Here is a 12,695-nt window from a genome sequence, read left to right as displayed (position 1 = left end):
TACTGCCCTCCACTGGTCTGGTGATGTATTCACCTAGAATAGATCTTACTATATTCCAGTATTGTGCAGGAGCTGCGCCCTTACTGCAGCTCAGCTTGAGATCAATTGGTGTTCCTCACTATGGCCAAATAAAGAAAGAACAGAAAAAGACTCCAGTTCACTCCTACCGCTTTCATCTTTAAGAATAGTGATTGTCTTTGTTGCCCCTTTTCCACCGGTTGGTTCCCAGTGGGAACCGGTTCAGTTCTTTTTGGTTTTTAGTCCATTAGCAGAGCTCCAAAATTGAAACATTAATTATGAATTGAGTGTAGCAAAACCATACCTATATTACATTGTTATCACCATTAAACTTCCCCAATTGAGTACTTACACGAAGACAATGATTTATTGTATTACAAATTTTACATTTTTAAATATGCAAATTAGGCATTATGTAGGATAATATGCAAACAAATCAAAAATATGAAAAAGGAACTACTGTGGAAGGGTTATCATGTATTAATTTACTTGTATTGATCCTATAAACAATTTAATATAGGGTATAGTTTGCCCACCAATTTTGGAGCTCTGGCTCATGGACTGAAAACCAAAAAGAACTGAACCGGTTCCCATTGGGAACCAACCGGTGGAAAAGAACTGAACCGGAAAAGGGGTCGTCTTTCTGTGCTGTAATTACTACACTCTAGAACTAAAGTGTTTCACCGTTTCTGGTGTTACCTTTGATGAATAATTTTACAAATGGTTGCAGCTGGTGTCTTAAAAATAAAGACCACCTAGTCATAAAATCTCCCTAGGTTGAAGGTGTCAAGATGGGGCTACCCCCTGGGATGGCTCTCACCGGCGTGCCCGGGAAACGGGCCTATCTTGACAGCTGGTCGAGCCTTAGGTTAAGGCCTTAAATAACTTCATTCTGGTAAAGTTCACATAGTCATAAATAGGAGTAAAACGGTTACAAGGATTTTGCAACTATAGCTGAAATAACAGGGTCCACGATTAGGACAACATCCTGCCCTTCTGGGGTATGACAGCTGATCTCACAAGAGAGGGTGAGCCCTCAGCTCAGCTGTCAGGAAAAGTCCATCCCCTTTGAATTACCTTAGATGTGTTCTGTGTGTTCAATCAATTATATTGTTAACAATACCTTCTGTCTTATTCATTATTTAGTTTCATATTCAGTTTGTTTAAGATTGAACTATAAGGATATTTGAATATAGAGCATTATAGAGTTATCCTCATGTGGTAACATGTAATAAAGTGTCTCATTCCTATATAGTTATATGACATGCAAAGTTATTTGTGTGACTCGCCTAGGCTTCTGTGATTGGTCAATAAGTAGGGACACCTCTTATGTCATACCTTCTCGGATGAGAAGGGCCGTCATTTGTCATGCATATATAACTGTAACAATTCTACTGTGTCTTTGTGTTCACACTGCAAACGTCGATTTGAAGGGACTAGCTGTGTGACTCCAAAAGGGGCCGTTGTTCCCCTGTCTTTGTAAACTGAGCGTAAACTTTGATCGAATAAAACTTGATACCTACAAGCATTGAGATGACTCCGTCCGACTGAGAACCTTTTGTGAGAGACGCATGGCACCGAGTTTTCATCCAGAAATATACATCACCTTTTCCTCTGCAGCTTCGACCCGTGGGTTGACAGCTCCGAAAAGTGTCTCGTTAACGTGGTAACTTGCAAATGCAAACAGTCCAACAACTTCTTGGTAGAGAATGGTAATTTATTTATACCAATGAAGGTCAGGTGGTACTGTAGCCTCGCATATAGGCCTGGCATATAACACTGGCTTTCCACACCCACAAAGCCCTGTGTCATAATATGCTTCCCTTTTAAAAACAAGTTCTTGTTTAAGCCACAATTAAGCCCCAGCCTCAGTCTGCACTTTTGCATAAGCTTTACTGCATCTCTGCAAAAATATGGAGTCAGGATATTTAAGTAATGACACTATTCTGACTCCATACTATAACACTCTGTATTCACTTTAGGTTGAACCTGGAAATAACGTGAAGTGAGACGGGCGTGCAATTACAATTTTGATTTTTGAATCAAGCAACAGAGAGCTGTCCGCCTCCACAATGCGACTTCAAAAATAAAACTAGCTGTTGTAGGTGTAAAAAGTATAGCCTACAGATTCCGCAACCTCGTGTCATATTTACCTCTATCTATAATCCAACAAACAAAATCTAGGGCGCTAGGCTATTTTATCAGCAACAGTTACACACTTCCTCCACTAGGGGGCGAACGGCATTAAGGCCACAGTGCCCTCTATCCTGTGCTGTGCCTGTGCATGCTTGACAAGCGGAACACACGTTGACCAGGAAGTAGAAGGTCGTGTAGTTCTTCCTGGTGTTGACGCGAGGTGGGTTTCTCCTGAGCGAAGATGGTCTCACAACAAAGGAGGTCCAATGTCTCATAAAAAAACAGCTAAAATGTCTCATAACGGAGGTAAAATGTCCAATAAAGAAGATAAAAGGCGACAAATGGAGTCTGTGCGGCTGGAGATAAACGGACACATGACGTCGGTGGGAGAGCAGATATTGTGTGTTTTGGAGAAACACACGAGCGGCCGTGATGTTTCTCGGGTCAGCGTGTTTGTGTTGGAGCGCCTCAGCGCGGCCGCACAGTTCATGTGCAGCCTCTTTCAGAGAGAGATGGAGACACTACACACTGCTGCAGGTAGGTGTGTGTGTGTGTGCGTGTGTGTGTGTGTGTGTGTGTGTGTGTGTGTGTGTGTGTGTGCCATAGATCTCATCTATGGGGTGAGGGCGTAGTGACGCGTTCGGTACGATTCTGGCTTATTTGGTCGCCATCTTCCCAGTTCCCGCCTACATGTAGGGTAGTAGGATGCTAGGCTACTTGGCTGCCAGTCTGTAGTTTGTAAGTTTGCTTGTCAGTGACGCATGGTGTGTCACTGCAGTACACCATCTTCCATCTCCTATATACTGTATCTTTGACTGTGAGGTGACCACCGCACCGGTGGTGAGGTGACCACCGCTCCGGTGGTGAGGTGACCACCGCTCCGGTGGTGAGGTGACCACCGCACCGGTGGTGAGGTGACCACCACACCGGTGGTGAGGTGACCACCGCACCGGTGGTGAGGTGACCACCGCTCCGGTGGTGAGGTGACCACCGCACCGGTGGTGAGGTGACCACCGCTCCGGTGGTGAGGTGACCACCGCTCCGGTGGTGAGGTGATGACCACCGCTCCGGTGGTGAGGTGATGACCACCGCTCCGGTGGTGAGGTGATGACCACCGCACCGGTGGTGAGGTGATGACCACCGCACCGGTGGTGAGGTGACCACCGCACCGGTGGTGAGGTGACCACCGCACCGGTGGTGAGGTGACCACCGCACCGGTGGTGAGGTGACCACCGCACCGGTGGTGAGGTGACCACCGCACCGGTGGTGAGGTGACCACCGCACCGGTAGTGAGGTGACCACCGCACCGGTGGTGAGGTGACCACTGCACCGGTGGTGAGGTGACCGGTGACTGGTGGTGAGGTGACCAGACCACCGCACCGGTGGTGAGGTGACCGGTGGTGAGCTGACCACCGCTCCGGTGGTGAGGTGATGACCACCGCACCGGTGGTGAGGTGATGACCACCGCTCCGGTGGTGAGGTGACCACCGCACCGGTGGTGAGGTGACCACCGCACCGGTAGTGAGGTGACCACCGCACCGGTGGTGAGGTGACCACTGCACCGGTGGTGAGGTGACCGGTGACTGGTGGTGAGGTGACCAGACCACCGCACCGGTGGTGAGGTGACCGGTGGTGAGCTGACCACCGCTCCGGTGGTGAGGTGATGACCACCGCACCGGTGGTGAGGTGATGACCACCGCTCCGGTGGTGAGGTGACCGGTGGTGAGCTGACCACCGCTCCGGTGGTGAGGTGATGACCACCGCACCGGTGGTGAGGTGATGACCACCGCTCCGGTGGTGAGGTGATGACCACCGCTCCGGTGGTGAGGTGACCACCGCACCGGTGGTGAGGTGACCACCGCTCCGGTGGTGAGGTGACCACCACTCCGGTGGTGAGGTGACCACCGCACCGGTGGTGAGGTGACCACCGCTCCGGTGGTGAGGTGACCACCGCTCCGGTGGTGAGGTGACCACCGCTCCGGTGGTGAGGTGATGACCACCGCACCGGTGGTGAGGTGATGACCACCGCTCCGGTGGTGAGGTGATGACCACCGCTCCGGTGGTGAGGTGACCACCGCTCCGGTGGTGAGGTGACCACCGCACCGGTGGTGAGGTGACCACCGCACCGGTGGTGAGGTGACCACCGCTCCGGTGGTGAGGTGACCACCGCTCCGGTGGTGAGGTGACCACCGCTCCGGTGGTGAGGTGACCACCGCTCCGGTGGTGAGGTGATGACCACCGCTCCGGTGGTGAGGTGACCACCGCTCCGGTGGTGAGGTGACCACCGCTCCGGTGGTGAGGTGACCACCGCTCCGGTGGTGAGGTGATGACCACCGCACCGGTGGTGAGGTGATGACCACCGCACCGGTGGTGAGGTGACCACCGCTCTGAGCTGAAAATAACGTTGAGCGGTGGTGAGTTCAAAACAGAGAGAAGGGCTGGGACAGTGGCGGTGGTTTGCTCTTCACCGCGGCTCAGTGACCTCATGTTGTAGTTCGGTGGTCACCCCACCACCGAAAATCCAGCCATTACATCACAGACATTCTATGGCTAGTCAAGTTAATACTTATGTATTTGATCACGGACGTGAAGGACCCCCATCTGCAAATAATATGTTGTGACACAGAGGGAACACCATTCAAGATTTGTGATTATTGTTTTAAATTTACTCAGTCAAAATGTGTGAAAATGTCTTCAAGAGTTTCTTTGGAAATAGAAAATCTACAAGCTCACAACGCGTCACATTGTGGATCAGCTATTTTCAGCAACGTAAACGCTAAAGTGAAACTGATTTTGACGCTCTATTGATTTTGCTGGGGACCCCCGGGACCCCCTCAAGGAGGGCATGTTTTTATTTAAAAATCAAACATTCAGTGCTTTTCTCTGATTTCATTTTCCCCCCTTTCCCCTAGACTCCCTCGCTGTATGTACAGAGGAGGTTCCTGCTAAACGGCAGGAGAGGAGACCCAGTCTGGACCAAGAGGAACCAGATCCTCCACAGATCAAAACGGAGCTGCGTCAACAACCAGAGGATGCTGATGGTTCAACGTTGACATTACTAGCGGTAAAGAGTGTGCCTGCTGATGAGAACAGAGAGACAGAGCCTGTAGTCGCTGGTACCTCCACCGGATACATGAAAACACAAGCCGACTCGGAGGTCTGTGGAACATCACGGCCAACTAGTGACGAACAGCTCCCGATCTCTTCAGACTTTTCTGAATATGACGATGAAGACAGTGATGGCCGGGAGGAGGCCAAGGAAGGAGGTCAGTCGGCTTTAAAGTCACTGAAGGCTACCTCCATTAGCGGTCGCACGCGGAAGAAAAGCTTTAGATGTAAAGATTGTGGCAAAATGTTCAATCAAAAGGGATGTCTGAGAAGGCACGCAATGCTTCACACAGGGGAAAAACCCTTTACATGTACAGTGTGTGGCAAAGGCTTTATTCGGTTGTACGTTCTAAAAAGACATGAAATGATTCATACAGGGGAAAAACCCTTCACCTGTACACTGTGCGGCAAAGGCTTTATTCAAAGGTGTCATCTAAAAATACACATTTGTGAAAACCGCATTAGTGTAAAGCGAGATGGAAATACTCGAATGAGGCCTTTTATTTGTAACATCTGTGGCCAAGGCTTTTGTCAAGTGGGTGCTTTAAATACACACAAGAGGACTCACACAGGGGAAAAGCCCTTTAGTTGTACAGCGTGTGGCCAAACATTTAATGAAAAGGGATGTCTGACTAGACATGCAAAGCTTCATCATACAGGTGAAAAACCCTTTACCTGTACAGTGTGTGGAAAAGGCTTTTTTCGAATGTATGTTCTAAAAAGACATGTAATGATGCACAAGGGGGAAAGGCCCTTTGTATGTGCAGTGTGTGCAAAAGGCTTTATTACGATGTATAATCTAAAAAGACACAGTTGTGAAAACAGCAGTGCTCAAAAGTGTGATAAAAAAACACACACGAGGGCTCATACAGGAGAGTCTTTTATTTGTACAATTTGTGGCAAAGGATTACGTGAAAAGGGTGCTCTTAATACACACATGAGGATTCATACAGGGGAAAAATCCTGCATTTGTACTGTGTGTGGCAAAGGCTTTAGTCAGACTGGTACCTTAAAATCTCACATGATAACTCATACAGGGGAAAGGCCCTTTACGTGTACAGTGTGTGGCAAAGGCTTTAATACATCGTCCAATCTAAAAAGACACATGAGGACTCATACGGGTGAAAAGCCCTTTACCTGTAAAGTTTGTGGCAAAGGATTCAGTCGACTAGACGATACAAAAAGCCACATGAGGACTCATACAGGGGAAAAGTCATTTTCCTGTGCTGTCTGTGGCAAAGGCCTTAGTAGTCAAAAGCAGATTAAAAGACACATGAGGACCCATACGGGGGAAAAGCCCTTTTCTTGTACAGTGTGTGGCAAAAGCTGTAGTCAAAAGGGTGATCTAAAAAGACACATGAGAACTCATGCAGGGGGAAAAAACACTTAGTTTCACTTTGTGGCAAATGCGTTGGTCTAGATACAATTTAGGCATTTAGCAGACGCTCTTAATCCAGAGCGACTTACAACAGTGGAATATCTATAATGAAACTATACATATAAGCTATACATATGTACTATGACGTGCTATGACAATAGCACATACAATGCACTTATGCTGTCTACATAACATGCTATAAGTCTGTATCAAATGCTATCTAAGTCTACAGAATTGCTATCTAAGGGGGTGGGGTAAGTGCTATGGGCCATGATGGAGTCTGAAAAGGTGGGTTTTCAGACTACGGCGGAAGATTGGGAGTGATGCTGCAGTTCTGACTGCAATGGGAAGTGCATTACACAGTTTTGGAGCCAGAAGGGAGAAGAGTTTGGGATGTGTGGAGTGTTGTCCCGGCGTTTTTAGTGAGGGTACTTCCAGCTTCCCTGCGTTGGCTGATCTGAGTGAGCGGGAGGGTTTGTAGGGTTCGATCATACTTGCAAGATATGGGGGAGCCATACCTTTGGTTGCTTTGAATGCCAGCATCAGAGTTTTGTATTCTGTGCGGGCAGCGACCGGGAGCCAGTGGAGGGAACGGAGCAGGGGGGAGACATGTGAGAATTTTGGCTGGTTGAAGACCAAGCGAGCTGCGGCATTTTGGATCAGCTGGAGAGGCTTAAGTGCACATGCTGGTAGGCCAGTAAGGAGGGAGTTCCAATAGTCAAGTTTTGACAAGACTGTTGTCTGGATTAGGAGCTGGGCTGATTCCTGGGTGAGGAACGGTCTAATTCGTCGTATGTTATAGAGTGTGAACCTACAGGATCGAGTGACAGCTGTGATGTGAGTTTTGAACGAGAGCTGACTGTCCAGGACAACACCAAGATTCCTGGCTGTTGGGACAGACGTTACCAGGGCGTTGTCTATGGAGATAGTTAGCTCCCGCATAGGGCAGGACTTAGCTGGGAAGAAGAGAAGCTCAGTCTTGTCTGGGTTCAGTTTGAGGTGGTTGGAGGACATCCACTGTGAGATGTCAGCCAGGCATGCGGTGATGCGCTCTTCCACCTGAGTGGCAGAGGGGGGGAAAGATAGAAACAGTTGTGTGTCATCGGCGTAGCAGTGATAGGATATATTGTGAGCAGAGATGATAGTGCCAAGGGATTTAGTGTACAGTGAGAAAAGGAGGGGACCAAGTACAGATCCCTGTGGGACCCCAGTTTGGAGGGTTCGGGGGGATGATAACAGACCTTTCCAGGAAACCTGGTAGGTCCGGTCGGTGAGGTAGGAAGAGAACCACTTTAGTGCCGTTCCACCGATGCCTAGATCCGCTAGGGTGTCTAGGAGCAGCTGGTGGTTCACTGTGTCAAATGCTGCCGATAGGTCTAGGAGGATCAGTACTGCAGAGTGGGAAGCAGCTTGGGCAGCATGTAGTGCTTCTGTGACTGCCAGCAGGGCAGTTTCTGTGGAGTGGGCCTTCTTAAATCCGGACTGGTTGGGATCCAGCAGGTTGTGCTGTGAGAGATCGAGAGAGAGCTGGTTGGAGACAACACGTTCCATGGTTTTAGAAATAAATGAAAGGAGTGATACCGGTCTGTAGTTCAGACATCTGAGGGGTCAAGAGTTGGTTTCTTGAGGAGTGGTGTTACTCTGGCTGACTTGAGGACAGATGGGACGCAGCCTGAGGTTACTGAGGTGTTGATGATGGAGGTGATGAAGGGGAGCAGATCAGGTGCGATGGTCTGGAAGATTGGAGACGGGACAGGGTCAAGAGGACAGGTGGTAGGTCTAGAGGATGTCACTAGTTGTAGAACCTCGTCTGGGGAAAGAGGAGAGAAGGAGGACATGCATGGTATGTTGGGGTTAGTGTTGGTTGAGCCAGATGCTACTTTATGTGGGAGGGGAGGAAAGGAGCTGCTGATATCATCAACCTTCTTCTCGAAGTAGTTGACAAAAACATCAGCAGTGAGGGATGCAGGTTGAGTGGGGGGAGGGGGTTTAAGGAGGGAGGAGAAAGTGGAGAAGAGCTTCCTTGGTTAGAAGTACAGGATTGGATTTTGGTGTGGTAGAAAGAGGTTTTAGCAGTGGTTAGTGAGAGGGCGAAGGCAGAGAGGAGTGAGTGAAAGTGGGAAAGGTCAGGGGTCTAGTTGCATATCTGAAGACATACTTTAAAAACGACTTATTCCGGTCGCCATGTTGGTTGTTATGACTATAGTTAACACATTCAGACCGTAATATGTAAAGCAATATGAATTTATTACTCTTGCTCAGGCAGTAATATGTAACGAAAAACATTACTTTAAAATTAAGGCAATAAGTAATATATTCCAAATATAAAGTAATGCACCCAACACTGTCCAGCATGACAGTGACAAATCATACTTTACTGAAGCAGTATCACTCATATTGTAGTGAATGGATTTCAATTAATGCGTGATGTTTTGACTCTGACTTGGTTTACTTATTTCTCTATTAACCTTTTCTGTAAACTGCTGATGTATATTTTGATAGCTTATGCCTCTCTACATATGTCATAATTGTTCACATAGCCTAACACTTCGGCCTATAGGTCACACGCAGGGAAGCCTGAGTGAAGAGGTCATTTAGGATAGTCACTAAGATAGCCTAGGGGCACTTTAAGATAAAGCGGGCAACAGCTGTGAGTACATCCTGTCATATTAGCATATAGTGGACAGGATGAGGTTTTAAAACTGAAGAATGCTCTGAAAATAAGATCACCTGTGGTAACTTATTGACAGAGTCTTAAGGGTCAACTGACACACACACACACACACACACTGCACACACACAGGAACAAGGTCACACCCACAGATTAGAAATGTATAAGATGGGATAGAAAATCAGTTAGAACGGAGAGTGAGGGACAGCAGAGAGAGACAAGGGGAACCTAGGCGCTCTGCCTGGGACGAAGGCCTCAATATGCTGTAACCATGGAACGAATGCTTGTAACCTGTAACTGATTGCTGATCAATAAATGGAAAGAAGGAAATATGCCCGCTTGGACCTCCTATTCAATTCAACTGCAACAAAGGAATTAGGTAAATTAATCCACAGAGCCCTGTAAGAAAGACACATCACTGCTTATGATTGATGTACAAATTTCCCCTACGTTGATAATAATAGTTGAATCTGATGATGGAATATCAAATGCTTGTGTTGATTTCTTTTATAATCCTTGATTTTTAAAGCAACTCAGAGGTTTTTCAACGTCAATTTTCAACTTATCTAACCCATCTAACCCATTTTCAACTTATCATCATATAATTGGTCCTCACTCATTCTCATGATATTATATTATATCTTATATTCACTCAGGAGGGCTGTGGACAGTTCATAGACCTGCCTACCAGTGACATCATTGATGGTGAATCCAAGCTAATAGAAACGGCAGGATTTCTATTAACAAATTAGCATGCTAGCTATTATGGAAGCCATTGTTCTTGCGTTAATCAATGTTTTTGCAATGTTTTGTGTTTACACAGACACTCAAAATTGGCCATTCATTGTCAATGGCGTTTAATGTTTGTGTTAGGACAACATTTGGGTTACATACACCAAAAGTTGGACATAAGCATAAGAGGGGTCATATCGGCCCTCAAAAGTGTGAAATATTGTTTGTATGTGCATTTAATGTATCTTGCAGTTATGTGCTCCTACATTACAAGGTGTCATTGCCTTCCAAATGGTATTTCCCATTTTCCCTGTGACACATCTAGGGGCCCACAATCTGTCCCTGTGACACATCTAGGGGCCCACAATCTGTCCCTGTGACACATCTAGGGGCCACAATCTGTCCCTGTGACACATCTAGGGGCCACAATCTGTCCCTGTGACACATCTAGGGGCCCACAATCTGTCCCTGTGACACATCTAGGGGCCCACAATCTGTCCCTGTGACACATCTAGGGGCCCACAATCTGTCCCTGTGACACATCTAGGGGCCCACAATCTGTCCCTGTGACACATCTAGGGGCCACAATCTGTCCCTGTGACACATCTAGGGGCCACAATCTGTCCCTGTGACACATCTAGGGGCCCACAATCTGTCCCTGTGACACATCTAGGGGCCCACAATCTGTCCCTGTGACACATCTAGGGGCCCACAATCTGTCCCTGTGACACATCTAGGGGCCCACAATCTGTCCCTGTGACACATCTAGGGGCCACAATCTGTCCCTGTGACACATCTAGGGGCCCACAATCTGTCCCTGTGACACATCTAGGGGCCACAATCTGTCCCTGTGACACATATAGGGGCCACAATCTGTCCCTGTGACACATCTAGGGGCCCCAATCTGTCCCTGTGACACATCTAGGGGCCCACAATCTGTCCCTGTGACACATCTAGGGGCCCACAATCTGTCCCTGTGACACATCTAGGGGCCCAAAATCTGTCCCTGTGACACATCTAGGGGCCCACAATCTGTCCCTGTGACACATCTAGGGGCCCACAATCTGTCCCTGTGACACATCTAGGGGCCACAATCTGTCCCTGTGACACATCTAGGGGCCACAATCTGTCCCTGTGACACATCTAGGGGCCACAATCTGTCCCTGTGACACATCTAGGGGCCACAATCTGTCCCTGTGACACATCTAGGGGCCACAATCTGTCCCTGTGACACATCTAGGGGCCACAATCTGTCCCTGTGACACATCTAGGGGCCACAATCTGTCCCTGTGACACATCTAGGGGCCACAATCTGTCCCTGTGACACATCTACGGGCCACAATCTGTCCCTGTGACACATCTAGGGGCCACAATCTGTCCCTGTGACACATCTAGGGGCCAAAATCTGTCCCTGTGACACATCTACGGGCCACAATCTGTCCCTGTGACACATCTAGGGGCCACAATCTGTCCCTGTGACACATCTAGGGGCCACAATCTGTCCCTGTGACACATCTAGGGGCCACAATCTGCATTCAAAAGAAATTCCTAGAAGCTTTGTCATTGGTCGAGAAAAATGACAAACCAATCAGGAAGTAGTCAGGCAAATCGACCAATGACAAAGCCTCCGGGAAAATCTTTGACTATAGAATTTGGCCCCTAGATGTGTCAGAGAAACTGTTTCTTCCAGGGAGCTCTGAATCTGAATATCAATATCAACATTTTGAGAAATACTGAAAAGATATTGCTTATAGCAGCTTTAATATTGTAAGCGCGATGCAGCAAAATACCATAAATGAGACCAGAACGTCTACTTTATATTCGATCAGTGCCGACGCAGCCTAGATTCAGAGAAAAATGGGTTTTAAAACAGCGCTTTTAAACACTTCAGTGAACGGCGCGGACATCCGGAAAAGGGCAGGCTGTTGCTAAAGACTTTATTTCAGAAAGACCTTTTTTATATCGCTATAATACATTAGGAGAGAGTGCTTTAAACTTACTGAGATCCAGGTGGTCTTCAGGTTCCTGTTTAATAGAAACAGCCGTGGCTGGAGAACTGATTTTCACCTGCAGACTGGACTCCTCACACTGCTCTGGAATGAAGGAATACAATACAATACTTTAATAATATAGGACTTTGATGTGGCAACCGAAAGGTTGCCGGTTCGATTCCCCGGACGGGCAGGAACAATATGGGTGGGGAAGTGATTGTCATCACTCACCCAACACCGCTGAAGTGCCAGTATAAGACTGTGGTCGTACTGGTCAGCTCCCAGGTTTTAATCACACACACACACACACACACACACACACACACACACACACACGTCAGTGACGTCACTGCTGCAATTGGCGACGAAAACGCTTTACTTATGAACCTGAACACAATATTTAACAATAATGAACAACTTGAAGCAACGTAGTTCGGTTCAGCTAGCATGCTAAGCTGTCGTTCAGAGTTTACTAACCTGCAGTGTGTAGAGTAGACCGAGGTCTTCATACTTCACATGTTTGTCCGAAACACACATCTGCTCTCCCACCGACGGCAGCTGTTCATTTATCTTCCGCCGTACTGACTCCATTTGACACGTTTTTACCTCCTTTATGAGACGTTGTTTTATTGTAGTAGCACTCACTCACTCACTCATGGTA

General features: G+C 47.7%; 1 long non-coding RNA gene across 1 annotated transcript; it reads right to left on the bottom strand.

The window, feature by feature from the left end:
• Positions 1–8,312: 8,312 nt before the first annotated feature.
• LOC308321582 lies at positions 8,313–12,368 on the bottom strand. Its single transcript, XR_013964634.1, has 3 exons — positions 12,266–12,368; positions 12,044–12,136; positions 8,313–8,450 (listed from the first exon to the last, which is right to left on the bottom strand). It is a non-coding gene; the product is annotated as an uncharacterized lncRNA (long non-coding RNA).
• Positions 12,369–12,695: the final 327 nt, after the last annotated feature.

Source organism: Protomyctophum bolini, assembly GCF_963924005.1.
Source record: "Protomyctophum bolini genome assembly, chromosome: 9".
Lineage (NCBI taxonomy): Eukaryota > Metazoa > Chordata > Actinopteri > Myctophiformes > Myctophidae > Protomyctophum > Protomyctophum bolini.
The sequence above is the reverse complement of the archived record's forward strand: the minus strand, read 5'-3'. Positions and strand labels throughout refer to the sequence as shown.